Here is a 27747-nt window from a genome sequence, read left to right as displayed (position 1 = left end):
TTGTCCAATCACACTTGGCCAATAAAATATTCTGCTCTGCTCTGCTCTGCTCTGACTGTAAATCCAAAAAATATATATAAAGAAGATATGAAATATTTATATCATCTTGATTGTGTGGGGGACACAATGAATGTTTTTATTCCTAAAGATACAATCTCACATTCATCATCGGTTTCCTTCCGAATTGGGCCAGAATACAATTACCTAAACAGTCATCAGCTTTAAATTATTCTGTCTGCATTGATGTATATTCTGCATTGCAAAACAGCCTGAGGAAAAGCAATATTTAGTAAGATTGTTAAGGCTTGTTTAGTGTAAACAGCAGCCTGGGTCAGCGGCGATATCAGAGTTGTTTAGAGTGGGAAATTGGCTTTCCAAGTTTGGGCAATATTTGCATGTGCTTCTTATTGGCTCAATAAGAAAAAAGATAGTTTCAAACTATCATCCTTAATTTAAACCTTTAGCAGAGCCATTTTCAAACAGGACTAAGATACAAGAGTCTCTGGCTGCACTCATGGAAGGTGTGTGTATTTAACACACAGCTAAATATACTGTAAATGAAATAAAAACTTTTGGTTTCATCCCCCAAAAGGTGAGTGCTCAGGAGGTGTAGAGGTTCCAAAATGCCCTTTTGGAATCCAATTCAGAATATGAACAGCCCTCATGTTTTTCATTTAAGAGGAAAGCTCCAGGTATCTTAAAAAGGTCTTGTTTTGGGGATACTCTGGGACAAAGGAAAATATATTTCAGACAGAAGAGAATATACAGCTGTTACTTGGAATCAAAGTTTTTCCCCTCACCCTAAAGAACCTAACGGAGTAAGGTAATTATTTTGAGCATGCACCTGCAAACACACATGTCCACAAGGAGACCATTCCCAACACTGGCCATTCTCTACAGGGTATCTTTTAAAATTTCCTGGTGGGAAGAAGAGAATGGTGGAGACATGCTATTTGCTAGTTTACAATGAAGCTGGCAAACATCCAGGCAGTTCCTAAAAAACCACATCAGTTCCCTAAAAGTGAACAGTATGTGTATAGATCTTTCTGTCCCCTCCCTCTTGGCCCAGAATCCTTCTAAACAGGCAGCTGCAAAACATCTTCCTTCTTTTACTGGCTGAATCCCAACAGTTCAAATTGTTTTTCTGAGCAGGTGACACCCAGTAGCAAGCAGCCACAGGCCATCCAAAGCTAATGAACAAGCAGCTTCTATTTATTGCATACTTATATAAATCCTTCAAGACGGTTATCTCCTTTACTTCACAGCAGCCTTCTCATTAAACTGCAGAGAGGAAATGCTTCTGCCTACCTCCAAGTCTTCCTTTTCTCATTTCCCAGACAACTCTTCCCTACTGCATGTTTACTACTCTCCCAGGTTGTTTGATCATTGCCACACTAGGTAAGAAAAACCAACTGTACAAGTACAGACTAGGTGAAACTTGGCTCAATTCTAGTAACTCTCTAAATCTTGTTTAGTCCAAGAGGTTCCAGCTTTGATTATAGGAGGAGAGATGTTACCTCCCGTTGATAGAGCATGCAATCTGGGTGTCCTCCTGGATTCACAGCTCAGTTTTGAAGATCATATTGGAGTCGTGGCTAGGGGGGCATTTGCCCAGATTCGCCTGATACACCAGTTGTTCCCCTTTCTGGACCGAGATGCCCTACATACAGTCACCCACGCACTCGTTACCTCCCGTATAGACTACTGCAATGCTCTCTACATGGGGCTGCCCTTGAAGACCACCCGGAGGCTTCAACTGGTGCAGAGTGCAGCTGCACGGGTAGTGATGGGAGCACCCCAATACTCCCATATTACACCCCTCCTGTGTGAGCTGCATTGGCTACCGGTTGCCCTCTGGGTGAGATTTAAGGTGCTGGTACTTACCTTTAAAGCCCTACATGGCTTAGGCCCGGGATACTTGCAGGACCATCTGCTGCCGGGAACGAATTCCCATCGCCCAGTACGCTCACACAGAGAAGGCCTCCTCAGGGTACCGTCGGCTAGACAATGTCGGCTTGCGACCCCCAGGGGAAGAGCCTTCTCTGTGGGAGCGCCAGCCCTATGGAACCAGCTTCCCCCTGAGCTTCGGATGGCCCAAGATCTCCAGTCCTTTCGCCACGGCCTCAAAACACTCCTTTTCCACCTGGCTGACCTGGACTGACAGGGATTTTAATTATGTTTACAATTTTAACTCTAATCTTTAATTTATTTCAATTTTTAATTTTAATTTACTGTACAGAGACCTTTAATTTTTGTGGTTGTTAGCCGCCCTGAGTCCCTCGGGAGATAGGGCGGGATATAAGTCCCATTAATAAAAATAAATAAATAAATAAACTGTAAGAGGGATCTTGGAGTCCAAGTGGACAATCACTTAAACAGTTTGAGGAAGCAGCCAAAAAAGCCAACACAATCCTAGGCTCAATTAATAGGGGGACAGAACCATTTTACAAAGCCTTGGTGTGGTCACCCTTGGAACACTGTGTCCAGTTTTGGTCGGCATATAAAAAAAGATGTTGAGACTCTGGAAAGAGTGCAGAGAAGAGTGACATCAGCACGGGGTTGGACTAGAAAACCTCCAAGGTCCCTTCCAACTCTGTTATTCTGTTATTTTGTTAGTATTCTGTTTCTTCTGGCCTTTGGGTCCCTTCACAAAAGTGATGTCCCTGTTCTTTTGTGAGATGTTTTCTCTCTGTGTCTCCACCACCTTGGCTTAACTGCTTTCATTTTACTAGAACACATTGATGGGATTTCATTTCATGTTCCTCCAACTTTGGATGCTCATTTGGAATTTGTACAGTCATGTCTATTATAGGTGGGGAGTCCAAATAGCAAGTGTGAATGGCTTCCTATTAAAGTGGTTGCTGCAGAATGAGCACAGCTGGTTGCCAAACAACCATTTCCTGGAAGGCAAAGTGAATTCCTTCAACACTACAAGTAGCTTGATGTGTATTAAGGAATCAATTTTTATGTATCAGGAACGTACCGGGGTTGTTAACTGTGCCAGGCCGGGGGGGGGGGGGGAGGAAGAGAGAGGGGAGAGATGAAGAAAAAACTCTTGCCTGGTGCTTTTTTTCCCCGGCTTGACTTTCCTGAGAGGAGGGGGTTTGCAGCGGCCTTTCGTTTTGTAATACTTGGTTTCTGGGGCTAGGTTTTCTACTTTTTCATCCATGCTGACTCAGGGATTCTGATTCCTGTTAAAACCACAATGAAGAGTCAAGAAGGGGGGCACCTCCAGAAAATCCCGGAGTACACTTGGTGCCTTCCCCTTTCCTGAGGCTCCCTAGGACCAACCAAGCACCTCTCTTGCCTGGCTGACCAAAAATGATATGCAGGTTCTGAGGTTTTGCTGGTAAAAAAAAATACAGGAAACCAGAGGTGTTTTTTTTTAAAAAAATCCCATTTATATCCCGCCCTTCTCCGAAGACTCAGGGCGGCTTACAATTTAAAGCACAAATCAATGTGCTTTATGGAAACCTCTCCCTTTCCCCTCAGCATGGCTAGCTCAGGAATTCTGGGAGTTGAAGTCCATGAGTCATAAAAGAGCCAAGGTTGCCTACCCCTGGTCTATACCATCAGAGTGAAAGTTGCATTTTATTTTTCCTATGGCCCACCCCCCCCCCCTTTTTTTAATCCCATTTATATCCCGCCCTTCTCCGAAGACTCAGGGCGGCTTACAATCTAAGCACAAATCAATGTGCTTAGCAATAGCCTTCATTCTATGTATATGCCTGCTTATTAGGGCTTTTGCGCCCCCCCAAGCAGCATTATTACAAAGTCAGCTTATTGCCCCCAACAATCTGGGTCCTCATTTTACCTACCTCGGAAGGATGGAAGGCTGAGTCAACCTTGAGCCTGGTGGGACTCGAACCTGCACTAATTGCAGGCAGCTGGTGTTACTTAAGGAGGCATTAGCCCACTGCTCCACCAAGGCTCTTGCCCCCAACAATCTGGGTCCTCATTTTACCTACCTCGGAAGGATGGAAGGCTGAGTTAACCTTGAGCCTGGTGGGATGAGAACCTGCACTAATTGGTGCAGGTTGCCTTCAAGCTTTACATTTTTATTCATCTGAACAAAAAAGATGGGCTCCTCTAAAAGAGAGCAGCCCTGAAAGACAAGAAATCCTTGTATTTATTCTTTCTGGTTACATAAGCAAGCCATCCAGCAAAGCTGACACGCATACGATAAAAGATTTCACCCAGTAAGTCTGGCATGCTGTAGATAAGAGAGCAGAAGTAACTAAACATGTTCCCTTTGGGGTGTTTCCCTAAAGATATTGTATGTTCTCGGGTGGGTTAGGACATTGGGTGTTTTCTTTGCTGGCCTTTCATGGCCCTGCATCCAGGACTTTGCAAGAGCCCAAAGACAGTTAGGGCCATCTGCACATTCACAGTTGATATTTCCTACACTGTCCCCTAATTCTGGGTCAACAACCTCTCTGCTGTTCAAGTGTTACTTTATTTCCAAACTCACTAAACGTTTGCTTTCTGTTTTTATGATTTGTTTTAGTTTGAATTGGTCTTGGACTTGGAAGCCCTTCCAATGGAATAGAATGAAAACCAAAGGAATAAAATTGTAAAAGGTCAATTTTGAAAGCCAAGTGAGAACTTAATTAGGTTATTTTATTGACCTAATTAAGTACATTGGCATTGAACCACATAAACAATCATTTTAATTTCCATTATCTTGCTGTGGCTACACAAAAAAATATTTAAATACTGTATGAGTGGGAAGGGAACTTTAAAATAATGGAGAGAGATCTTTATGTTGCAAGACCAAATAGAACTTTTAAGATATTTTTTTTAATGGAGTGTTCTATAAGAATATGTCCTTCCTTTTCCTTCTTTCTCTCTTTGGATCCTGTTCACCTACCACTGTTCAGTTGACTGGATCATAGTGGTAGATAGCTAGGATTGATATGTAAGGCAAAGAGAGAATCATGTTTAATTGATTCAGTGATTTCCAGGGAAGGTATGGCAAACCGAAGATGTCTCTGTGAAAGCAGAACTGACAACTGTGGCAAACATCAAGGAACTGATGGTTAGAGGTTCCTTGAAAACTCTCTGGATAAGGAGAGGATGGGAGATCACCATGTATGCTGTTCCTTCTGATGAGGCAATAGTTTTTTCAGTAGGTTTGAGCACTGGAAGATGACAGGATCAATATTGTCAGTAATTATGTGTGCTTGTATGGTTAGGCTACATCTAAAAGAAGTTAGTAAAAGAGTGAGAGATATAGAAGAAAATTTTATCTTACAAAAAAATAAAAAAGTACTAGAAGTGGAAGTAAAAATGGCAGACCATGAGAATGATTTGGAAGAGAACACTTTACTGGAAATTTTTTTTAAAAAAAATAGCAGAGAAATACAAATCATAAACCAAGAGAATGACCTTACTGGATCTACAAAAGAGGCTTATTAAACCTTTGAAGAAATCTCTGTGATAGGATGAAGAAGAATTGAAGAGAAATCAAATCCTACGACACTATTTGATTGAATTAAAGATTTAAAGGACCCGGATTGTTGGGGGCAATAAGCTGACTTTGTAAAAATGCCGCTTGGGGCCCCCCCGAAAGCCCTAATAAGCAGTCATATACATAGAATGAAGGCTATTGCTAAGCACATTGATTTGTGCTTTAGATTGTAAGCTGCCCTGAGTCTTCGGAGAAGGGCGGGATATAAATGGGATTAAAATAAAAATAATAAAAATGAAAAAAAAAATGTTGGAAGTAAAAGGAAGGGATATAAAAATATAACCATGTTTAAAAATATAATACTTTCCCCCCCCCCAAAGGTCTGGCATCCTTTATAGATTTTTGTTGACACCAATATTGAAAAGTTGATGTTTTATGGACTTGCTTATAGAAAAGGAATGGGAAATGGGATGAAGAAATATCTGAAGTTTTATAGGCAGTTATTACAAATTTTTCTGCTTGTGATGAAGTTTGGAAGACATTTCTTTACATATTTATTTTTTCTTTATTCTTTCTCTTTCTGTTTTCAAATTACTGTCTGGACGTTTACTAGTCATCCTAGAGAGCTCCTGTGGACATGAGCCTTGGTGGAGCAGTGGGCTAATGCCTCCTTAAGTAACACCAGCTGCCTGCAATTAGTGCAGGTCCGCATCCCACCAGGCTCAAGGTTGACTCAGCCTTCCATCCTTCCGAGGTAGGTAAAATGAGGACCCAGATTGTTGGGGGCAATTAAGCTGACTTTGTAATAATACCGCTTGGGGTGTGTGTGAAAGCCCTAATAAGCAGGCATATACATAGAATGAAGGCTACTGCTAAGCACATTTGATTTGTGCTTAGATTGTAAGCCACCCTGAGTCTTCGGAGAAGGGTGGGATATAAATGGAATTTAAAAAAAATGTGGCCTCTGTAGAATTACCCTCATTATTACCATTTCAATTTCCACCTTGTCATACTATAGGGTAGGCAACTAGAGAATATGCCAAAAGAGTTGGGTCAGTAGGGCCTATCTGAAACAGTACACAGTGGTAATGACTTGAATATACCCAGTGCTTTTTTTGTAAAAGAAAAAGGTGCTGGAACTCACACATGTCATACAACCCACCTTGCCTACCCTACAAGGTTCCATCCAAAAAAGGTGCCGGAACTCCGTTCTGAGCGTTTTATGAGAAAAAAAAGCCCTGAATTATATACCACTGTTACACAATTAACAAAAACTATGGCAGAAGGGTGGCAGACAATAGCTGCTTCCTAGCCTTTCAAGTTCCTGCCCTCTAGCATTTGAATGGCATTTGCCCTACTGATATCTCAAAGGGCCCTGAAGACATTATTTATTATTAAATTGGCTGCCTATCTAGCCACAAGGTAACTCTGGGTAGCTTACAGCAATTTTAAGGAAAGAAAAAATGGATGCTTTTTAGTTGAGTTTGTGGAGAAAATGCTGAGACTAGCAAGAAGAACAAAGGATTCAGTACTGGATGAAGTAAACACCAGATAATTCATTATGCTAGTCTTTGGCTGAAATAAACTTTGACAGAACATAAAGCACTGAAATAAAATTGGGATGTATTGTAAGTATAATAATAAAATAAATAAATCCCTCTCATCTGGGTTTTTTTTTTCTTTTTTGATCTCTCTACCCAGAGGTGGGCAGAGGAGAACCAAGAAGGAAAAGCAGGCAATCTGAAGGCAAACATGTCACAGACGACATCCTTAAAGGTGCCGTGATTTTGCTTTGTTTCACTAAATGTCATAATTTTTTTTTATTTTAATTCCATTTATATCCCGCCCTTCTCCGAAGACTCAGGGCGGCTTACAAGCTTAGCAGTAGCCTTCATCCTATGTTGTTGTTGTTGTTAGCTGCGAAGTCATGTCCGACCCATCGCGACCCTATGGACAACATTCCTCCAGGCCTTCCTGTCCTCTACCATCTTCTGGAGTCCATTTAAGCTCACGCCTACTGCTTCAGGGACTCCATCCAGCCACCTCATTCTCTGTCGTCCCCTTCTTCTATTGCCTTCGATCTTTCCCAGCATTAGGCTCTTCTCCAGTGACTCCTTCCTTCTTCATCCTATGTATATGCCTGCTTATTAGGGCTTTCACACACACCCCAAGCGGCATTATTACAAAGTCAGCTTAATTGCCCCCAACAATCTGGGTCCTCATTTTACCTGCCTCGGAAGGATGGAAGGCTGAGTCAACCTTGAGCCTGGTGGGACTCGAACCTGCACTAATTGCAGGCAGCTGGTGTTACTTAAGGAGGCATTAGCCCACTGCTCCACCAAGGCTCTAATATAGAGAGAGGGGAGAATTGTCCAATTCAGTAAAGTCATTTTATTTTCCGCTGCCCTCTTTTTTGATGGACATTTTTTTAAGTCATCAGGGTCTTGCTCAGTTGCTTTTGTCTTTGAATTGTGTGCCCAGATATTTAAGCTTTAGTTTCATTATTAATGAAAGAATGTAGGTATCCCATCACAGGAGGCTTTTGAGAAGAGACTGGACAGCTATTTATCTGAAATGGTGTAGACTCTCCTGCTCAAGCAGGGGGATGGATTAGACAACCTCTGAGGTCACTTCCAAATCTGTTATCCTATGTTCTATGTTCAAGAATGCCTCCATCCAGGTCCTAACAAAGATCATTCACAAGACCAAGCACTATCATTAGCACTAGCACTTAGACTTATATCCTGCTTCATTGTGCTAGGTGGTTTAGTCTAGGTGGTTTACTGGGTCAGCATCTTGCCCCCAACAATCTGGGTCTTTATTTTACCAGCCTCAGAAGGATTGAAGGCTGACTCAACCTTGAGCTGGTGAGGATCAAATTCCTGGCAGTAAGCTAAATTAGTCTGCAATGCTGCATTCTAAGCGCTGTGTCACCCAGCTGCAATGCCATCTCCATTCCATGGCCATGCCTAAATCTTGACTTGAAGGCTTTAATAACTGCCCAGTTATCATCATAGTCTTCAGAGACTTCTCTGGCTGTATAGTTTACAGAGGGTATAATAATAAAAAAAAATATCCATGAAAGTCTTCTTAAGCAAGGAATAGTCCACAGCCATGTTCAAGAGCCAATCCTGTGGATCCAAAAAAGGATGCCATTTCCTGGGATTGTTTGGTCTCCAGATTTTGGATAGGAATGCATCCAGGCAGGAATTTCTTTTTGATCTACTGGAAATGCTAGAGATTAAATCTGAAATATTCTGCAGAAGAAGGGTGAATTTCACTATTTGACTAAGACTCTACTCACAGTTCCTACTGTCTATATTTAAGCACACAGTAAGATCATAGAACATAGAACAATAGGGATACTTGTAGCAGCTGAGGCTGATTCTGATTTCTAAATTTCCTTTTCAATAAAGATTAGTTAAAACTTTATTATCATTGTTTCACATGAGGAAAACAGAATTAGGTTGACTTTGAACCCAGTGCTATTTTCGAAAGATCATTTCCTCCCATTATACGGGAGATTATGCTTGTGGAGTAAGGCAAATACCTTGTGTCCTGAATATATATATGAAAACAAATAAGTTTGAAATGCATATCAGTCTCCCTTTAATTCTTTGTTAGCAATCTAAAAAATTTACACAAATATGAGCTGTCACTGTTGTGACTACTGCCTGTCGATGGCCTTCGGTTAGGCTGAAACAGGAAATAAAGATTTGTCCCATGTTTGGGGCCTAGCAAGGTAATCTAAATAGTTAACAAGCATTTAACACATATCTCCCTTGCTTCTCAGCTAACAAAGTGAGATAGAGCTTGTGGCCTAGAGGTAAAAACAACTGCCTAATGTGCAATCAGCCCAGGTTCCAATCTCAGAAGGGTATGGCTGACTGATGAAAACAAATAAGTTTGAAATGCATATCAGTCTCCCTTTAATTCTTTGTTAGCAATCTAAAAAAAATACACAAATATGAGCTGTCACTGTTGTGACTACTGCCTGTCGATGGCCTTCGGTTAGGCTGAAACAGGAAATAAAGATTTGTCCCATGTTTGGGGCCTAGCAAGGTAATCTAAATAGTTAACAAGCATTTAATATATATATATATATATATGTGTGTGTGTGTGTGTGTGTGTGTTTGTGTGTGTGTGTGTGTGTGTGTGTGTGAAGGTTGTTAAGTGCTGCACACTATTTTCTGCTTGGAGGAAATGGCAACAGCATATGTGGCATGCTTTTCATTAAATCCAAAGGTAAAGAATAAAACAAATTTCCAGAAGGGAGCACAGACTGCGTGTCTCCTCTGTAACCGGATGCAAACACATAGAGAACAAAGTGGCTGCTGTCTTTAGATACACAATCCTCAGTGGGAAATTGTAGAAAACAGATCATGGTATCAGGGCTGTAGGGCCGCACAAACAAATGACTTTATTCAGCTATTCATTTTATTCACCCCCCCCTCTTCTTCTGCCCAGCCAAATCATTTAGGGAACCAGGTTTGTGCACTTTGTAAATGCAATGCCTCTCTTTCAGAGTCCCCTTTCCAGCCCAGCTATTTAAAGCCTATCACCTGGCATCAGATTAGCAAAAGAGGAAGGATGTACCAACAAGCAACAAAGGAACAAGCTTGGCCCAGTGAGATGACAGGATGACTCAAAAGAAGTGTTAAGGATCACTCAGTAGTGTATTATTTCTAAGGGAGGAGCATGGAATTAGGGGTTTGGCAACATTGTTAGACTACAGGTCCCATAACCAGTGATTATGCTTACTGAGACAGGTGGGAGTTTAGGGTCTCAAAACATCTGCAGAGTCACTGGTTCACCATCTCTGTTTTAAAGAGCAAGAGCAGATTGGCCGTGGGTAATTGTATATACAGGGAAATTCCAAGGTAAATGCATTTAGGAAGTTGAGGGTGAAGGTTACTGGCTGGGTAACATCTTCAGTGGAGTTTAAACTAAGCTCCTAAACTCTGCTGAAGATGTTACTTAGCCTGGTAATGAAATGTTTGGAAACCAACCCACAAGCTCGGAGAACAAATCTTCACCCTCATCCTCCACCTGAGCTACAGATATTTGCCGCTATTCAGGAATTTCCCAGATTTCCAGATGCTGCCAAAATTAAAACAGCTATTTAAAGTGTTTGAACCAAAAACGAAACATAAGAGACAGTGAACTGGTAAACCAAAAGAAGCAGAAGATCTGTGTTCAAAAAGGAAGAATATTTGTCTAGAATCTCATTATCATGGAAGGTTTTGGGGTGATGCCTCAGAATGGAACTTCGTCAAGTGGAGGAAATTCATTTTTTTTAAAAAAAACAAACTCTTTAAAAAACTTATGCAAAGTTTTTATTGTGTAAAACAAAAATGCCACGGAGAAGGTTAGATTAAAAGATTCTGAATATGAGCTAAATTTTTAGAAGATATAGCCAAAGTTTACTTTTAATAAAAAGAAACTTTGCTCATAGAAATCCTGTTTCACATCTTCAATTTGATGTAATTTAGCTCACAGCACTTTCACACTGTGTTATAAGATCTTCATCATTGGAATAAAAGTATGGTGATATAGTTATGGTTGGTAGCACAGCCATTCAGATGTTTTGACTGGATTTGGCATTTTTGTCCATCTGTCAAGATATGGGATGTTGCTGCTGCTGCTAACAATGCAGTTATTTTTGAATTGGTGTGCATTCTTCATGTAGAAATGCCCTCATATACGAGCTTATAAATCCAAGGAAAACTAGGAGCCATTTGTTTGTTGTTTTTTGGGGGGGGGAAGCTATTTCATAGAATGTGGAGCACTTCTGAAAATTAAGACTCTTCATCATTATTATGCAAAGATTTCTAAAATTCTGAGAATGGACTATTTGCATTTCTTCCTATGCTTTGAATATTCAGAGCAATTGCAATTTTCCCCCCTTTTCCCATAAGGGGAAAAAGTTCACTTCTGTCCTTGGAAATACTCCTGAAATTTAATGTTCTCCCTGACATATGTGTTTGCCCTTAGCTATAGACGGCTTCTGGATCAGAAACGTTCAAGGATGGTGAGGCTGTACATCTTAATGCTAACAATAAAGGAGAATATTTGTAGCTCACAGTTGGTGCTCTCTGAGCTTGGTTGTTTTCTTGCAGATGTGTATGTATCTTCCATGTATGGAGGATACATGGAAACGAAAGGGACAAACAAACCCGATTGTTGAATGTGAACAACTATATGTATTCAGAAATGGATTAGGGCAAAAGTGCATACCTTTAGTCCAGTGACTTTTATCTCTGGGCTATAAAATACATTTCATAGGAGGGGAGAGAGGTCTGATGTGACAGCAGAAGTTAATAGAAGAAAAAAAAAAGTAATTGCATGCTTCCCTCCCCCCCCCAGTTATCAAGTTGTAAGCATCTTGATTCATTTCTCTCTCTCTTGTAAGAAAGCAAAAACCTCCCCCCACTTCCAATTACACATTGCTTCTAATAAACATTTTCTGTTGCCCATGTTTGGTTAGGGAGACATGTTTCTAAGAATTCTTCAACATTCCAGACATATTGCTTTGCTGTCAAGTGCCAAGCAGTTGAGTACACAAAGCCACTCATGGCAAGTCATTTGTCTCTGTTTTCATCATCTCTTTCTTAAAAGAACTATAAAGACAACACTAAATCATCAGTGCATATTTGGCACCCCCTGTTTTCTAGCAGGAAGTTGAATATACTGGGAACAAAAACGAACAATCCATCTCTGGCGCAGAAAAAAGGATAGATGGAAGGGAACAGCAATTGGAGCCAAAGTCCAAATATTTATATGGCAATTGGGGAAGATGTTGTACATTATGAGGGCCAGAAATGAATATTTAGAGTTCTTTTTTTCCGCTTGTTGCAATTATTTGTTAGAAAGCAAGAATACTTCCCTGTATCCAGAGGAATTTGTTTAAGAGGACAATTATAGCAAAAAATAAAAACAAAAACCAAACACATTATGCTGACTTGCTTTGACTTTCTTATGTAGCCTAGTTGAAACTGGTTCCAAACACATGGTGGTGGTGGGCATTCCATATAAATAGGAAGTCATAGCACCAGGTCTGCATTTTTAGAGAAATACATCTAGTGCTTAAGGCACCAGGTGAAAAAGCAGGAGACCAGGAGTTTTAGTCCTACGTTAGCCATGAAAGCTAGCTGGGATGACCTTGGGCCAGTCACTCCCTCTCAGCCCAACTCACCTCACAGGGTTGTTGTTGTGGGGAAAATAGGAGGAGGAAGATGTGTTGAATATATTCATTGCCTTGAATTATTATATACCGCATAGGTTATTGTATACTGTATGGGTCAGAAAGAGGGCTGAGAAAACATCTATAGACCCATCACATCCTGGACATAAACTCTTTCAGCTCCCCCCCCCCCCTCAGGGTGCCACTATAGGGCATTGCATGCCAAAACAATTAGACAATATTTTCGCTCGTGCCATCACTCTGCTCAACACTGTACTCCCACAGTATTGTCTTATGTCTAAGTATATTTACCCATGTAGTATGACTGCGTTACTAACCTCTCATCTGTTCCATACCTTCTTTTATGGGATAATTATTATGATTATTTTTATTTTGTTGTTTTGCATGTACACTAGGAGCTTATGCACTGGAGACAAATTCCTTTCTGTCCATATTCTATTCTTCTATTCTATTCTATTCTATTCTATTCTATTCTATTCTATTCTATTCTATTCTATTCTATTCTATTCTATTCTATTCTATTCTACTCTACTCTACTCTACTCTACTCTACTCTACTCTACTCTACTCTACTCTACTCTACTCTACTCTACTCTACCCTAACCTACCCTACCCTAAAGGTAAAGGTAAAGGTTCCCTCGCACATGGATGCTACTCATTTCCAACTCTAGGGGCCGGTGCTCATCTCTGTTTCAAAGCCAAAGAGCCAGCATTTGTCCAAGGATGTCTCCGTGGTCATGTGGCCAGCATGACTAGACGCCAAAGGCGCATGGAATGCTGTTACCTTCCCACCATAGTGGTCCCTATTTTTCTACTTGCATTTTTACGTGCTTTCGAACTGCTAGGTTGGCAGAAGCTGGGACGAGTAACAGGCGCTCACTCTGCTACGTGGCACTCGGGATTCAACCCGCCAAACTGCCGACCTTCTGATCGACAAGCTCAGCATCCTAACCCACTGAGCCACTGCATCCCTACCTACCCTACCCTACCCTAAAAGGTAAAGGTTCCCCCACACATGTGTGCTAGTCGTTTCCGACTCTAGGGGCCAGTGCTCATCTCCATTTCAAAGCCAAAGAGCCAGCGCTTGTCTGAGGACGTCTCCATGGTCATGTGGCCGGCATGACTAGACGCCAAAGGCACACGGAATGCTGTTACCTTCCCACTGTAGTGGTTCCTATTTTTCTACTTGCATTTTTACGTGCTTTCGAACTGCTAGGTTGCCAGAAGCTGGGATGAGTAACAGGCGCTCACTCTGTTACGCGGCACTTGGGATTCAACCCGCCAAACTGCTGACCATCTGATTGACAAGCTCAGCATCCTTACCCACTGAGCCACCGCATCCCTTTCACCCTACCCTACCCTACCCTACCCTACTCTACTCTACTCTACTCTACTCTACTCTACTCTACTCTACTCTACTCTACTCTACTCTACTCTACTCTACTTTATTCTATTCCATCCCATCCCATCCCATCCCATCCCATCTCATCTCATCCCACCCTACCCCACCCCACCCCACCCCACCCCACCCCACCCCACCCCACTCCATCCCACTCCACTCCACTCCACTCCACTCCACTCCGCTTATTTCCATTTGAGTTCTAGCAATTAACCAAGGGCATGGGTGAAGTGCTAAGTCCAAGTCCTTGAATTAGGAGAACAAAAATATGCTGGCATAGACTATGCTGTCCACACTGTTGGTTTTTATTCTGCAACTGTAAATGTGCTTGGAAAGGAGGCTGTTGTAATGCACATCATATGAGCTAAGGGATTAGTGGGTTCCCCCACTCCATTTCCCCTGCCAACAATCATTCTTCCGGTATGGTGCAGTATTGGGTGATTATAGCTGGGTGCTTAAAATGATGGCCCCAAATCAACCTGTTAGATTGCCCAGCTAACAGAACACAGAAGGGTTGTGTGGAAGAAGAGAGAGCATCTAATACCCCCTCTTCCTTTGTTTTTGTGTCCCTTGGGCCCCCAGGAGTCCTGGATGACAACTGTACATGGACTTGTGTTTAAGGACTATGAAACAGAAGTTAAAAGAGAACAAGAGGTAGAAATGTGGACACAGATGTATAGTAACAATGGTCATTCACAGAACTCATTTTGTTTTTGTTATTTTGTTTTTACATCGGTGGGATGATTAACATAAATAAAATGCTAAGTTTGGCCAGTGTTTAATTCTTAGGAAGTAGTGTTAACATTTGTTTCTAACAAATTGCAGTTCCACTATTCCACCATGAAATCTGACTTCCTAATTAATTTTCTCCAGCATAACAATCTCGAAGTCACAGACAGCTCAACTGCCCTCCCACTCATTTTAAGTTGCTGACATTTTTAATATCAGGTTGGTGTTCTCATTGTACTCATGTATCTGAAAACAAAAAATCAAATTCCAATGTGTTAGCTTGGAGCTGAAGTGACAACGTGCCATGCAATCTAAGATGAAAAGAAAATTCCTGCATAAAAGTGTAAATGTACATGTCGTACATAATCAAAGTTCTCCTATGTTTCTGGGCTTTGTTTTTAATTTCTCATAGCTTTGAGCTATTCGTGCCATCATTACAGATGAAGGTAAATTAAGGATTTTCAGTATTTCTTTCACTGTTTATTTAAGTACCAGCTGACTTTTTTTTTAATCTAATCCAATAGAGTCATTTATTTGATTTACAGTGAACTACCACAGCATTTAACTGAATATACAGGTATTATCTAGATCAGACATGTCAAACACAAGGCCCGGGGGCCGGATCCGGCCCGCGAAGTGGTTTCATGTGGCCCGCGAAGCCATCCTGGAAACAGTGAGGGAACGGCCCCCACTGCCTTGGCCCTGGCCCAGAGACCCTCCTTCTGCCAGAGACCCTCAGATGTGTCCCACTCCTGCCCAGGCCCCCATAGGCACCCTTAATGCGAACGATGTAGAGCTGGCCACGCACACCCAGTAGGTCATACACACTCTAGCCACACCCACCCAGTAGGCCACGCCCACCCTGGCCATACCCACCCGGCCCCCTGAGGGCAACCACAATGCTGATGCGGCCCTCAATGAAATTCAGTTTGACACCCCTGGACTAGATAATTTATTATTTGCCTTTGAGGAAAAATTCCCTTCAGACAACATACTTTTTGTTATACAAATATAAAATCACACAGTTATGGAAAACATGTTGTATACTTAGAAACAGCATTGTAAGAAAAAGCATAATAAGAAACAGCACCTAGTAAGAAACAAATGAAGTAAAGACCCAAAATGATTACGCAAGAATAACCGAATATCAGAGTTGGAAGGGACCTTGGAGGTCTTCTAGTCCAACTCCTTGCTCAAGCAGGAAACCCTATACCATTTCAAACAAATGTCCAATCTCTTCTTAAAAGTGTCTAGTGATACAGCACCCACAACTTCTAAAGCAGGGGTGTCAAACTCAATTTCATTGAGGGCCGCATCAGCATTGTGGTTGCCCTCAGGAGGCCAGGTAGGTGTGGCCTGGGTGGGCGTGGCCTACTGGGTGGGCGTGGCTAGAGTGCGTATGGCCTACTGGGTGGGCGTGGCCAGCTCTACATCGTTTGCATCAAGGGTGCCTATGGGGGCCTGGGTAGGAGTGGGACACATCTGAGGGTCTCTGGCAGAAGGAGGGTCTCTGGGCCAGGGCCAAGGCAGTGGGGGCCGTTCCCTCACTGTTTCCAGGATGGCTTCGCGGGCCGTATGAAACCACTTCGCGGGCCGGATTTGGCCCCCGGGCCTTGTGTTTGACATGTCTGTTCTAAAGGCAAGCTATTCCACTGGTTAACTGTTCTCATTGTCAGGGAATGTCTCCTTAGTTCTGTGTTGCTTCTGTCCTTGATTAGTTTCCATCTGTTGCTTCTTGTCTTTCCTTCTGGTGCTTTGGGAAATAGGTTGACCCCTTCTTTTTTGTGTCAGCCCTCAAATATTGGAACATTGCTCTCATGCCATGCCTAATCAATAAATATATATAGTCCCGAAATCAATAAAAATAAAGAGACTCATCAAGTTCAACAGGAGATAATAAAAATAATAATTAATAGTTGCCTAAACAAGAAATCTAATGATGATCATCAAATAGGTATTACATTAGAAAACCAGTATTTTGTTTTTATTTTATATGAGATTAACATTTAAAGGAGTGAAAGGTGTTCTTCAAATGTTTTTTTTACAAACTTTTCTCAAAAAGTTTTATCTTTTTGCTTTTTGGAACATTATTCTTACATTTGGCATGCTCTAGGAAAGTTCATGTTCCAGACTGCAAACTTAAATGAGATATTTTCAGAATTAGATCAACATTTGTGAGGCTATGACTCACAAACAAATTAATCTGTGGTTGAATTACATCCATACCTGTCAGGGTGTGAATTTTATACAGAGATCGACAAGATGGGACAAATTTAGGTGAGAGCATATTTATGTAAGGGATATGTATATAAATATAGCAGTGCAGAAGACATAATATAGAGTACATCCTATTGATGCTATCAATATTTTAAATACATGTTTATGTTGTTTCTGATACTCTGCTACTCAAGAAAATTTAAAGAGTCTGACCTGATACTTTACTAAACATGTATAAATGTTGTGTGTCTGTCTTTCTTTAATAGATAGTGAAACAAAATTCTTCCCTCTTAAAATAGAAATTGGTCATGCAGAGGAGATCTGAAAGTGTTCATTTGCACATCAAGGGGAGCAAAGCATCAATTGCACAGTCATGATTTCTGTTTTTCATTTTTTAAAATATTCTGTAGATAAAGGTAAAAGGTAAAGGTTCCCCCGCACATGCATGCTAGTCGTTTCCGACTCTAGGGGCTGGTGCTCATCTCTGTTTCAAAGCCAAAAAGCCAGCGCTTGTCCGAGGACGTCTCCGTGGTCATGTGGCCGGCATGACTAGACACCAAAGGCGCACAGAACGCTGTTACCTTCCCACCGTAGTGGTCCCTATTTTTCTGCTTGCATTTTTACATGCTTTCGAACTGCTAGGTTGGCAGAAGCTGGGACGAGTAACAGGCGCTCACTCTTTTACGCGGCACTCGGGATTTGACCCGCCAAACTGCCAACCTTCTGGTTGACAAGCTCAGCATCCTAACCCACTGAGCCACTGCATCCCTATTCTGTAGATACCACATCCATATTTTTAATTATATGCCATCAAGTCATTTTCAACTGATAACCATATAGATGGATTTTATCCAGAGCAATCTATCCTTAACCTGTTCTTTCAGAACACCCAATGGTGCATCCATCCACCTTGCTGCTGGTCATTCTCTTCCTTCTCTTTTCCCATCATTAGAGTCTTTTCCAGAGAGCTGAGTCTTCACATAATGCATGCAAAGTAGGATAATTTGATCCTGGTCATTTGTGCCTCAAATGAGAATTCCGGGCTTATTTGTTTGTTTCCTTGCTTGTCCATGGTATTCTCATGAGTCTTCGCCAATAATAAAGTCTAAAAGCACCGATACTCTTCCTATCTTCCTTTGGTGTCCACATGGTTTTTACCTCAGGAGAAAGCACAAGGTCAGAACATAGAACATAGAATAATACAGTTGGAAGGAACCTTGAAGATCATGTAGTCAACCTTCTGCTCAAGCAGGAGACTCTATACCATTTCAGACAAATGGCTGTTTAGTCTCTTCTTAGAAACCTCAAGAAATGGGGACCCACATCTTCTAAAGGCAAGCTATTCCATTGGTTGATTGCTCTTGCCATTAGGAAATTTCTTCTTCATTCTAGGTTTGCTTTTCTCCTTGGTTAGTTTTCATCCATTGTTTCTTCATCCTGATTCCTGATTCATAGTCATATCCTTAAAGCGGCATACTGTATGAACAAAACTCCTCTTGAAATATATTGCAAAAGCATTGATAGTGAAAGTTAACGTAACTTTTAAGATTTTTAAGCTAATCATTCTCTCAAAGTAGGACTCTCAGTTATCATTTAATAGCCAACATCAGCATTTGATGCCTGACAATAGTTGATGGCTTATTAGACATTTATTAGTCATGACAGATGGCAGCCAACAGGATTTGTTGACATATGCAACCTTTCTGTGCTGGTATATTGTCATATGATTATATTTGAGAATTGCTTGAGATAGCTATAAAAGTTAGACAAGTAATTAGGGCCTAGATACACAATAGGATTTAGTTAATTACATACTTTTTTTTAAAAAAAGGGAAACAGTGTATTAAATTGGTGATAAATCTCCAGATGTCTACGTTTAAAATGTTGAGAGAAGCATTAATCTCAGTGCAAGGAATTTCATTGTTGGATCCAGGATGGCTATTAAAATATCTAAACAAAGAGAATCTGATGAAAGAAGAGGATGGTATTGTGAGGTGACTTTTTTCATATAGCTAAATCCAGCCCAAATACAAAACTGAAACTGCAAAATATTTTGTAGTGTTGAATGTGAAATCTGTCCAGACTGGAATCCTTATTCACATTTTGTCTCATGCATTATACCCAATTTTCTCTTTCATTCATACACAAACATATGCCTTTGTGATATTGCTTTTTTAATTTGTTCTGCCAAGATAATGTATGGAATTCAACAATGTAGAGGAGTGCTAGACTGCAAGAAACAGTTTCTATTAGCTCAGAAAGGATAAATGTTTCCTTTAGACCTCAAGAATTTGTTTTGTCTCTTCTACTGTCTTCCTTGCAAACATATACAGTTCTTTGAAATCACCCAAGTAACTTTCACACCTGCATACACTCTTACTGTCCCTAAGTTCCATGCCACAACACAATAGAAGAGAACATTTGTGGAACACCTGAATGGCATTGGCCCCAACATTATGTCCTAGCTCATATTTTGTGAATTCCAAAAATTTTAATTCTTAAGTCAGATTCATCAGGCTTTGTTTTTCTCCCATGAGAACCTTTATCAGAAGAAGAGGTAAGGAGGAAGAGTTACCTTCATTAACCTAGCTAAACAATAAATAACATCTTTCTTAAGGGACGCGGTGGCTCAGTGGGTTAGGACGCTGAACTTGTCGATCAGAAGGTTGGCAGTTTGGCAGGTCGAATCCCGAGTGCCGCGTAGCAGAGTGAGCGCCTGTTACTCATCCCAGCTTCTGCCAACCTAGCAGTTCGAAAGCATGTAAAAATGCAAGCAGAAAAATAGGGACCACTACGGTGGGAAGGTAACAGCGTTCTGTGAGCCTTTGGCTTCTAGTCATGCCGGCCACATGACCACAGAGACGTCCTCGGACAAGCGCTGGCTCTTTGGCTTTGAAACGGAGATGAGCACCGGCCCCTACAGTTGGAAACGACTAGCACGCATGTGCGGGGCAACCTTTACCTTTAACCTTCTTCAAGTTACTTCCAGTTCAGGTAGTAGTGATAAGGAAGGCCAACATACTTCTATGAAGATTTTGCAATTTTCTTGGATTTTTAAAAGATATTTAGAATAACTATACAATGTTTTACTAACTAAATGTTTCAATTTTCTTTGAGTTTTATACTGAGTAGTGGTGGTGGAGAAGCTCATTGTATGAAGAAACATAGCCTGGATCAAACCAAAATGCAATCTGATAACATTTCTCAAATCTCAGTAGGATGCTACCACTTTGAGACACTGCCTTGCTATGGAAGCTAAGCAGTGCTAGTTCCAGTTGGTTTTTGGATGAGACTACTCTAAGAAAGGCCAGGTTGGAAAATAAAGCAAAACTAAACATCCAAAAAAAGGTAACCCAAACCACTTCCATTCAGCTGCCAAGAAAACTGAATGGACATGTTTATGAACTTCCCAAAATTTGAGCTCAGCCTGAAAGATTTTTCCTTGTAATTTTAGATTACATTTACATTAAATGTATGAAATTATCTTTATGCGATTATTCCCTATATAATCAATTTGAAAAGAACTGATTTGAAAAGAGTGCTAGGATCTGCATTCAAACATGAAGAGGGCCTCCGATTGTCCACCTTAAAACTATTATATTAAAAAAATAATAAGCAAGCTGCTTCATTCCCTTTATGGATTCTAAAAAGCTATTATGGATACTGCATTTGTTCTTAAATCCAAATAAGTTTTGAGAACTGTAGCTGAAAGAAGAAAAAGGGGGAGATCTAAGAGATGGATAAAACCAGGGGTGTTGTGTGTACATGCATGTTATAGGAAATGTCTTTTTTTTTAAAAAAAATAAAAGATTCCAAATGTCGATTGATGGAATGTTAATTGTCTTTAAGCTCTTTTTTTTAACTTAATGGGATGTTCACCAAAGTACACATGGGAAGTTGTCCCTGTTTCTTCCATTAAAAAAACAGCTCATACTGAATGACTGTGAAGATTGTATTTAGGACTTTGAAAAGCAAGGCATTCACCAAGTTGCTTTTTCTTTGCTAAAAGACATGTTCTCAGCTTCAGCATGGCTACCAGCCAAAAATGCAATTTCCTCTTTTAGCTTTATTTCATTTTGGGGGAAAAAAGGGGGTTAGAATGAAAAAGGGAGGATGCAAGTTTGAAAAATCAATTCATATCAGAAAGGTAGTATAGCATTTACCCATCTGATGAAATTAATGAAACAAATAGGATTTAATATGGAAAATAAGAAATTGAAAATGCTCAGAGGGAGATGGAATGGATTCTATCTTTATGTTACCTTGAAATAAAATAGAATGAGAAATCTGGATGAGTGGGGAAAGATTAAATTTTATTCATTTATTTATATCCCACTGTTTGTATTCTATGTACTTGACAATTGGTATTAATCTAATCTAATCCTATGCTTTTTCCTGCTATGCTTTTGGAATGAAAAAGTTGGATCCTGAAAAAGCAAAATAGAAAGAGTATTGAAACTTTTGAACTTTGGTTCAGTTTGGAGGGGAAAAAAAGTATATCATGGATAGCTAGGAAAAAAATCAAATGGATTTTAGAACAGAATTTTCATTCCAGATGTGAATGACCAAGTTCAAAATAGCAAATTTAGCATGTATTCAGCAAAGATGCAGGTCCCTTGATAAGTCCAAAATGCTGGATAATGTTGAAGGAAAGAGGACAAAATGATGATGGACTTCCCTAAGACCACTGAGAGGAGGAAGAGGAGGAAGAGGAGGAGAGGGAGGAGGAGGAGGAGGAGGAGGAGGAGGAGGAGAAGAAGAAGAAGAAGAAGAAGAAGAAGAAGAAGAAGAAGAAGAAGAAGAAGAAGAAGAAGAAGAAGAAGAAGAAGAAGAAGAAGAAGAAGAAGAAGAAGAAGAAGAAAGTTATTCATGTGGTCACTAAGTATCAACTTAGCAAATATTTATAAAAAGGAAAACAGACACGATGGGCTGAGAGGTTGCCCAAAGATCCCCCAGAGTTTACAAATTTTGTTTTACTCAGAATTCCAACTAGCTACAGCTTTAGCATTAGAGGTGTTTTTCTTCTCCCTAAAAAAATGAGTCCTTTTTTAGTCAATGACCAATTCTGGTGATAGAAAGACATCACTGAAGCCAAACAATACATCATAGTAGCTGCATCACTGCACTTCTGAGTATGGAATTATTAACATGAAACTGAAGATATTTGAAATCCTTGGGGGTATGTAGATGAATGGAACTGGCTGATCTAATAACTCTACAATGTTTATGAAAGACACAACCTAGAGACAAAGTAGACAAGGATTCAAAATCTTGGATTTCAAACGACAAAGTCTAAATACAGAATAAGAAGTTAAACAAGGAGGCTTAAAACTCTATTACTGTTGTTGATGCTTGGGGAATCAGTTTCCCAACAAAGTACTCAAAATTCTGCAACTATTTCTGATCAGGAAGATTTAAAAGATCGCCAGTAAAAACCATAGTTTTGTTATAAAGTAGGTACAAAGTTCTGTCTGGCTGAATCAGACTACCAGATAAAAACGGACACCTTTTAAAAACCCTACAAATTCCCATTTGCTTCTATTTTATGTCTTTGTTTGAGGTAGATGTAAACACTGTAGCTGCAGATAATTCCTTGAATTGATAACTCCAATTGGTGCTTGTTGGAAACTTTTTGAACTTTTCCTTGAATCTCTGTGTGAAATGAGAATCCAGTCCCCAAGAACAGAGCGCCTTGGAGGTTATGTGAGGATCTTTTAAATACAGTGTGCCTTTATAGGCTGATCTCATTATTCATGGAAGACAAATGATAGCAAACATAGGCACATATTTAAAACTTCTAGAGAGGGAAAAATAGCCCGTCTTTCAGAGAGATGAGCAAAGATCTATACACATAGCAATGTTGACCTTATGTGCTTTGGTGCCTCACTCATCTCTCCATGCAACATTTTGGCTGTCCTTTCTTTGCACTTTGTCTTTGTTCCCCCTGTAACATAGTTTGGAAAGAAAATGAGTTGCGTAGGAGCTCCAATAGCAGCTGTTTAGATTGACTGTGGAAACAGCTTTGGGAATTCTTGGCCATTTCTGAAACTGCTGAGTTGTTCTTCCTTTTCTAAAGCCGTTAGTTCTGGTTTTTCTCCTACCCTCAACCCTCTTTGCTTGACCATTTAAAGAGTTGTAACCATGCCTTATGTTGTTCAAAGGAAAACAAGGCATGTTCTGGTTTTCAACAGCAACATGTTGAAATATTCCTTTTATTTGCAGGTGAAAGTCAACTGGCTATTGAGATGGAAAAAGGCAAAGATATAAATGAATAGTCCTGGCTACTCACCTGTACAAAATGAAATAGATTTGTCATCAAAACTGATGAACTGGAGGACAAGCCACTTTATTAGCAACCTGTATGAAGTGTCATCAAACAGAATATTTCAACTGACTTTATTTTCAATACTGCCATATATAGATATTTCGACCATGAAATATCTACAGACAAACCTGCCACAATTCTCGCTACATGGACAGCAGCATTTTTATTTTCAAAAAGCTTTGAAATATATTTAAAACTATTTATCCAATAATGGACAGACATGCTCTTTTCTTCAATGCCACAGCGGGTCTTCAGAACTATAACTAAATAGAGATCCTGGCATTCCATACAGGTCACTGCTAAAGATTCCAATGGTGGCACTCTATACATCATGCCTTATTCTGAAGACCCTCATGCTGTAAGTGCTCCATCCAAGTTTACTTAGTTCATCATTCTTGCCCTCAGGTAAACATGGTATAACTATAACATAAAGCACAGGTAGACCAAAATAATGATTTACTACAAGATTAAAATGATACAATTTGGCAGATGGTACTACCTAGCTGAACTTGACTGAGCTTAGAACAGGGGTCTTCAAACTTGGCCCTTTTATGACTTGTGGACTTCAACTCCTAGAATTCCTCAGCCAGCATGCCTGGCTGAGGAATTCTGGGAGTTGAAGTCCACAAGTCATAAAAGGGCCAAGTTTGAAACCCCTGGCTTAGAAACTAAGTGTTCTGTACCAGCCTGCTACTGGCCCTGCAGAAAAGGCAGGGACAACCCCTTTACAAATGGCAAGAGGCTGGAATTAAGCCTGCCAAATTTATTAACATAAAACAGAGCAAAACAAGACACCAACCATGAAACAGGAGCTATGAAACAGGAACTATAGCCTTCAGCAAACCAGCCCTCCCACACATTCCCCTTTTATACAGTTCAGGGCGTGGCTTCTCTCTGCCTCCTTCCGAGGTGCCCCATTGCCTTCCTCTATTTACTTCTGATTGACTGCCTCCTGCGTTGGGCGTCCTTGAACAGGGCCAGCTGTGGGTCATCTTCATCCACGCTGTCAGGCTCACACAGCTGGGTCTCTGTCGTGACCAGGTGGGAGGGGCCTGGCTGAGGGCTCTCTTCAGCAAGATCTTCAACCCCCTCAGCAAGCTCTTCAACACCCCCCTCCTCCTCTGAGTCGTCCGACCCAACTGCCGAACCCACAGGCTGACCTTGAATCACAACACTAAGTAGGTTTCAGCCTATTTATTTTCAGTGGGAGACTGCCAAGGAACATTGGTAATGTGGGCAAGAAGGGACATTCAAAAATACTGCAGAAGGCAATAAGAAACCATTTCCATGCAATCGCTGAGAGAACTGCATGGTCGTATCCATGTAGATATCAAGATGGCATCTGCATATAAGATTCTCACAAAATCTTGTTTACTGTGTTTATTGAAAGGGAAAATGGATTAGGACAGAAAAACCTCAACAATTAGATATTTTCATTTTGGCACCCATGATAGGGCAGGGACTTTTTAATTTTTTTGCTAATAACTATTTGAAGGTAAGGGAAGGTGGCTCACAATTTTTCTGAGAACCAAGGAATGTACAGATTCCTAATTTGAAACAATATTATGATGCGGTGGTTTTAACATTGGTTAGTGATTGGCTTAATTTAACAAATAAAAGAATACTTTATCTTGAGGGATGGGATTTATTATATGGGTGGCATGCACATTTAATATATAACAAAAAAGTGGACAAGGTATTTAAATCTCATATTTTAAGAAGTGCTCTACTGCGTGTCTGGAAAAAGCATTATAAGTTGAATTACAAAATACCAATTTGGGGGATTCCTGGACACGCGATAGAGGGTGTATCTATGGGTGTGAATTTGGATAGGATTTCTTATAAGGAATTACTTAGATTGGTAGGGAATGATTGGCAATTAAAATCGTTAGTTGAGTTAAAGCAAGAAAATATTGTGCAGTCTTGGTTTCAGTATACTCAATTGCTAGCTAGGTGGAAGTTAGATCAAAAGGTTGGTTTTACATTAATGGATGAAAATTTGGTAAAACAGATTAAAGATCAAAATCGTGTGCATATAAAGAGAATTTATCATGCTTTAATAGAATTGGATTCTGAAATGGAATTAGTTAAAGATTGTATGGTAAAGTGGGCTCAAAATATTCAAGAACCGATCCCATTGGATATATGGGAGGTAATTTGGGTTAGAAATGTAAAATTTACCCAGGCCCAAAATTTAAGAGAAAATTTTTATAAAATGTTTTATAGATGGCATCTGGATCCTAAAAAGCTGTCTTGTATGTATCCCAACTTACAGCCCAAATGTTGGAGATGTGGTAGTTTGGATGCTACTTATTTTCATATTTGGTGGACTTGTAGAAAAATAAAAGCTTTTTGGATTAAAATTTGGTGGAACATTCAAAAGATTTTTAAGAGAAAGATAAAGTTTACCCCACAACTATTTTTATTGGGTGTTATCACAGATTGTGATACTAAAGAAATTAATTTGATGTTGAACTTGATAACAGCTGCAAGGTTATTGGTAGGGCAATATTGGAAGAAGGATTGCTTGCCTACTATAGAGGAATGGACGCTTAAAGTGTCAAATTTAGCAGAAATGGCTAAGATTTCTGCTTATTTGAAGGATCATTCACAAGAAAGATACATTTCGGTTTGGAGAAGATGGATAGATTATATTCAGAATAAATATGGGACTAAAAAGTTCCTTTTAGCTTATGAGTAAATTTTAGATTGTTATAGTTTATTATAATGGAAATTTTTCTTTTTTTATTATTAGCTTTAACTATATGGTATTATTATTATTTTTAGTATTAGTATTGTTTAATAATTTGGATACTTTTAGTTTGCTTGTATTTATGTTATAGGGGAGTTAAAGCGCATTATGTATTTGGTTATTTATATAGTTGGTTAATGTTAGTTAGATTATGATTATTATATATCTGTAACCCTGTAATCAGCTTTGGGAAGTGGGGGAGGGGGAGGGGGGTTTAAGGGTGGGTTGGGGAGGGGATAATATTGTAATTTTTATAAAACTTTTCAATAAAAAAAGATTCTCACAAAATCTTGTTTACTGTGTTTATTGAAAGGGAAAATGGATTAGGACAGAAAAACCTCAACAATTAGATATTTTCATTTTGGCACCCAATATGGTCCCCACGATAGGGCAGGGACTTTTTAATTTTTTTGCTAATAACTATTTGAAGGTAAGGGAAGGTGGCTCACAATTTTTCTGAGAACCAAGGAATGTACAGATTGTTCAAACTAGTATTGTAAACTGTTATCTACTTTCTCAGGCTCTTTCTCAGGTTCTTTATCAAGTGGCAGAATATGATATGAGAAGGCTTTACAGCAGGGGTGTCAAACTGCTGGCCCATGGGCTGGTTGTGTCATGCTGAGGCCGCACCCACCCTAGCTCTGGCAATGCAAAAAAAGTTGCGACACATTGCATGACATGGCGAGTTTGACACCCATTCTTTACAGTATCTCTTTAGTATTAGTGAAGACAACAATGCCAAAATAATCTCTCCTCTCCTCTCCTCTCCTCTCCTCTCCTCTCCTCTCCTCTCCTCTCCTCTCCTCTCCTCTCCTCTCCTCTCCTCTCCTCTCCTCTCCTCTCCTCTCCTCTCCTCTCCCCTCCCCTCCCCTCCCCTCTCCTCTCCTCTCCTCTCCTCTCCTCTCCTCTCCTCTCCTCTCCTCTCCTCTCCTCTCCTCTCCTCTCCTCTCCTCTCCTCTCCTCTCCTCTCCCCTCCCCTCCCCTCCCCTCCCCTCCCCTCTCCTCTCCTCTCCTCTCCTCTCCTCTCCTCTCCTCTCCTCTCCTCTCCTCTCCTCTCCTCTCCTCTCCTCTCCTCTCCTCTCCTCTTCTCTTCTCTTCTCTTCTCTTCTCTTCTCTTCTCTTCTCTTCTCTTCTCTTCTCTATGTTGTCTTTTTCTTCTCCTCTCCTCTTATAAAGTAGTGATTATGTGTTCACTATTCAAGTACTGTTATGATTACCTATTGTTATTACATCAAATTGCTATATTTATACAGTATAATTGCCATATTAAGTTCCATTAAGTGGAATGGATCAATATATTCCTTAAAAAATAAAAAGAAACTACGCCTTCATATTTACCATGATATTATCAACTCTGGTTTGAGGGGTACTTGATGCGTGCTGTGCTTGGCTGTTTTCTTGAAGACATTTCATTATGCAAACTATGCAAACTACATAACATCATCACTGCTAGTGACTGGCAATGATAATGTGACCTAGTTTGGATTATCAAACATCTGCAAGAAAACAAGTAAGCTTAGACAGCAGCAAAGACCCCTCATTTCAACACTGAGCTCCAAATATTCTCTTTTTACAATATATAAACACAATATACAATATCCTGTATTGGTGACTCTGATATATTATATCCAACTATAGTATTTTGTCCCAAAAAAGGAAAAAAGAAAAAAAAGAAAGGAAAAGAGAATGCCTTCATAAAGGCACTTTGTAAG

The 27747-nt window shown here is 40.2% G+C and overlaps 1 long non-coding RNA gene across 1 annotated transcript in view; it reads right to left on the bottom strand.

Moving 5' to 3' along the window:
• The window catches only part of LOC308667458, a 36583-nt gene extending 9175 nt beyond the window's left edge, over positions 1-27408 (bottom strand). Inside the window, exon 1 of the long non-coding RNA XR_014026285.1 lies at positions 27374-27408. This is a non-coding gene — a long non-coding RNA (uncharacterized lncRNA). The remainder of the gene's footprint in view (positions 1-27373) is intronic.
• Between the last annotated feature and the right edge of the window lie 339 nt (positions 27409-27747).

This window comes from Vipera berus, assembly GCF_964194415.1.
Source record: "Vipera berus genome assembly, chromosome: 4".
In the NCBI taxonomy this organism is placed as follows: domain Eukaryota; kingdom Metazoa; phylum Chordata; class Lepidosauria; order Squamata; family Viperidae; genus Vipera; species Vipera berus.
This window is presented reverse-complemented; position numbering and strand designations above follow the sequence as displayed.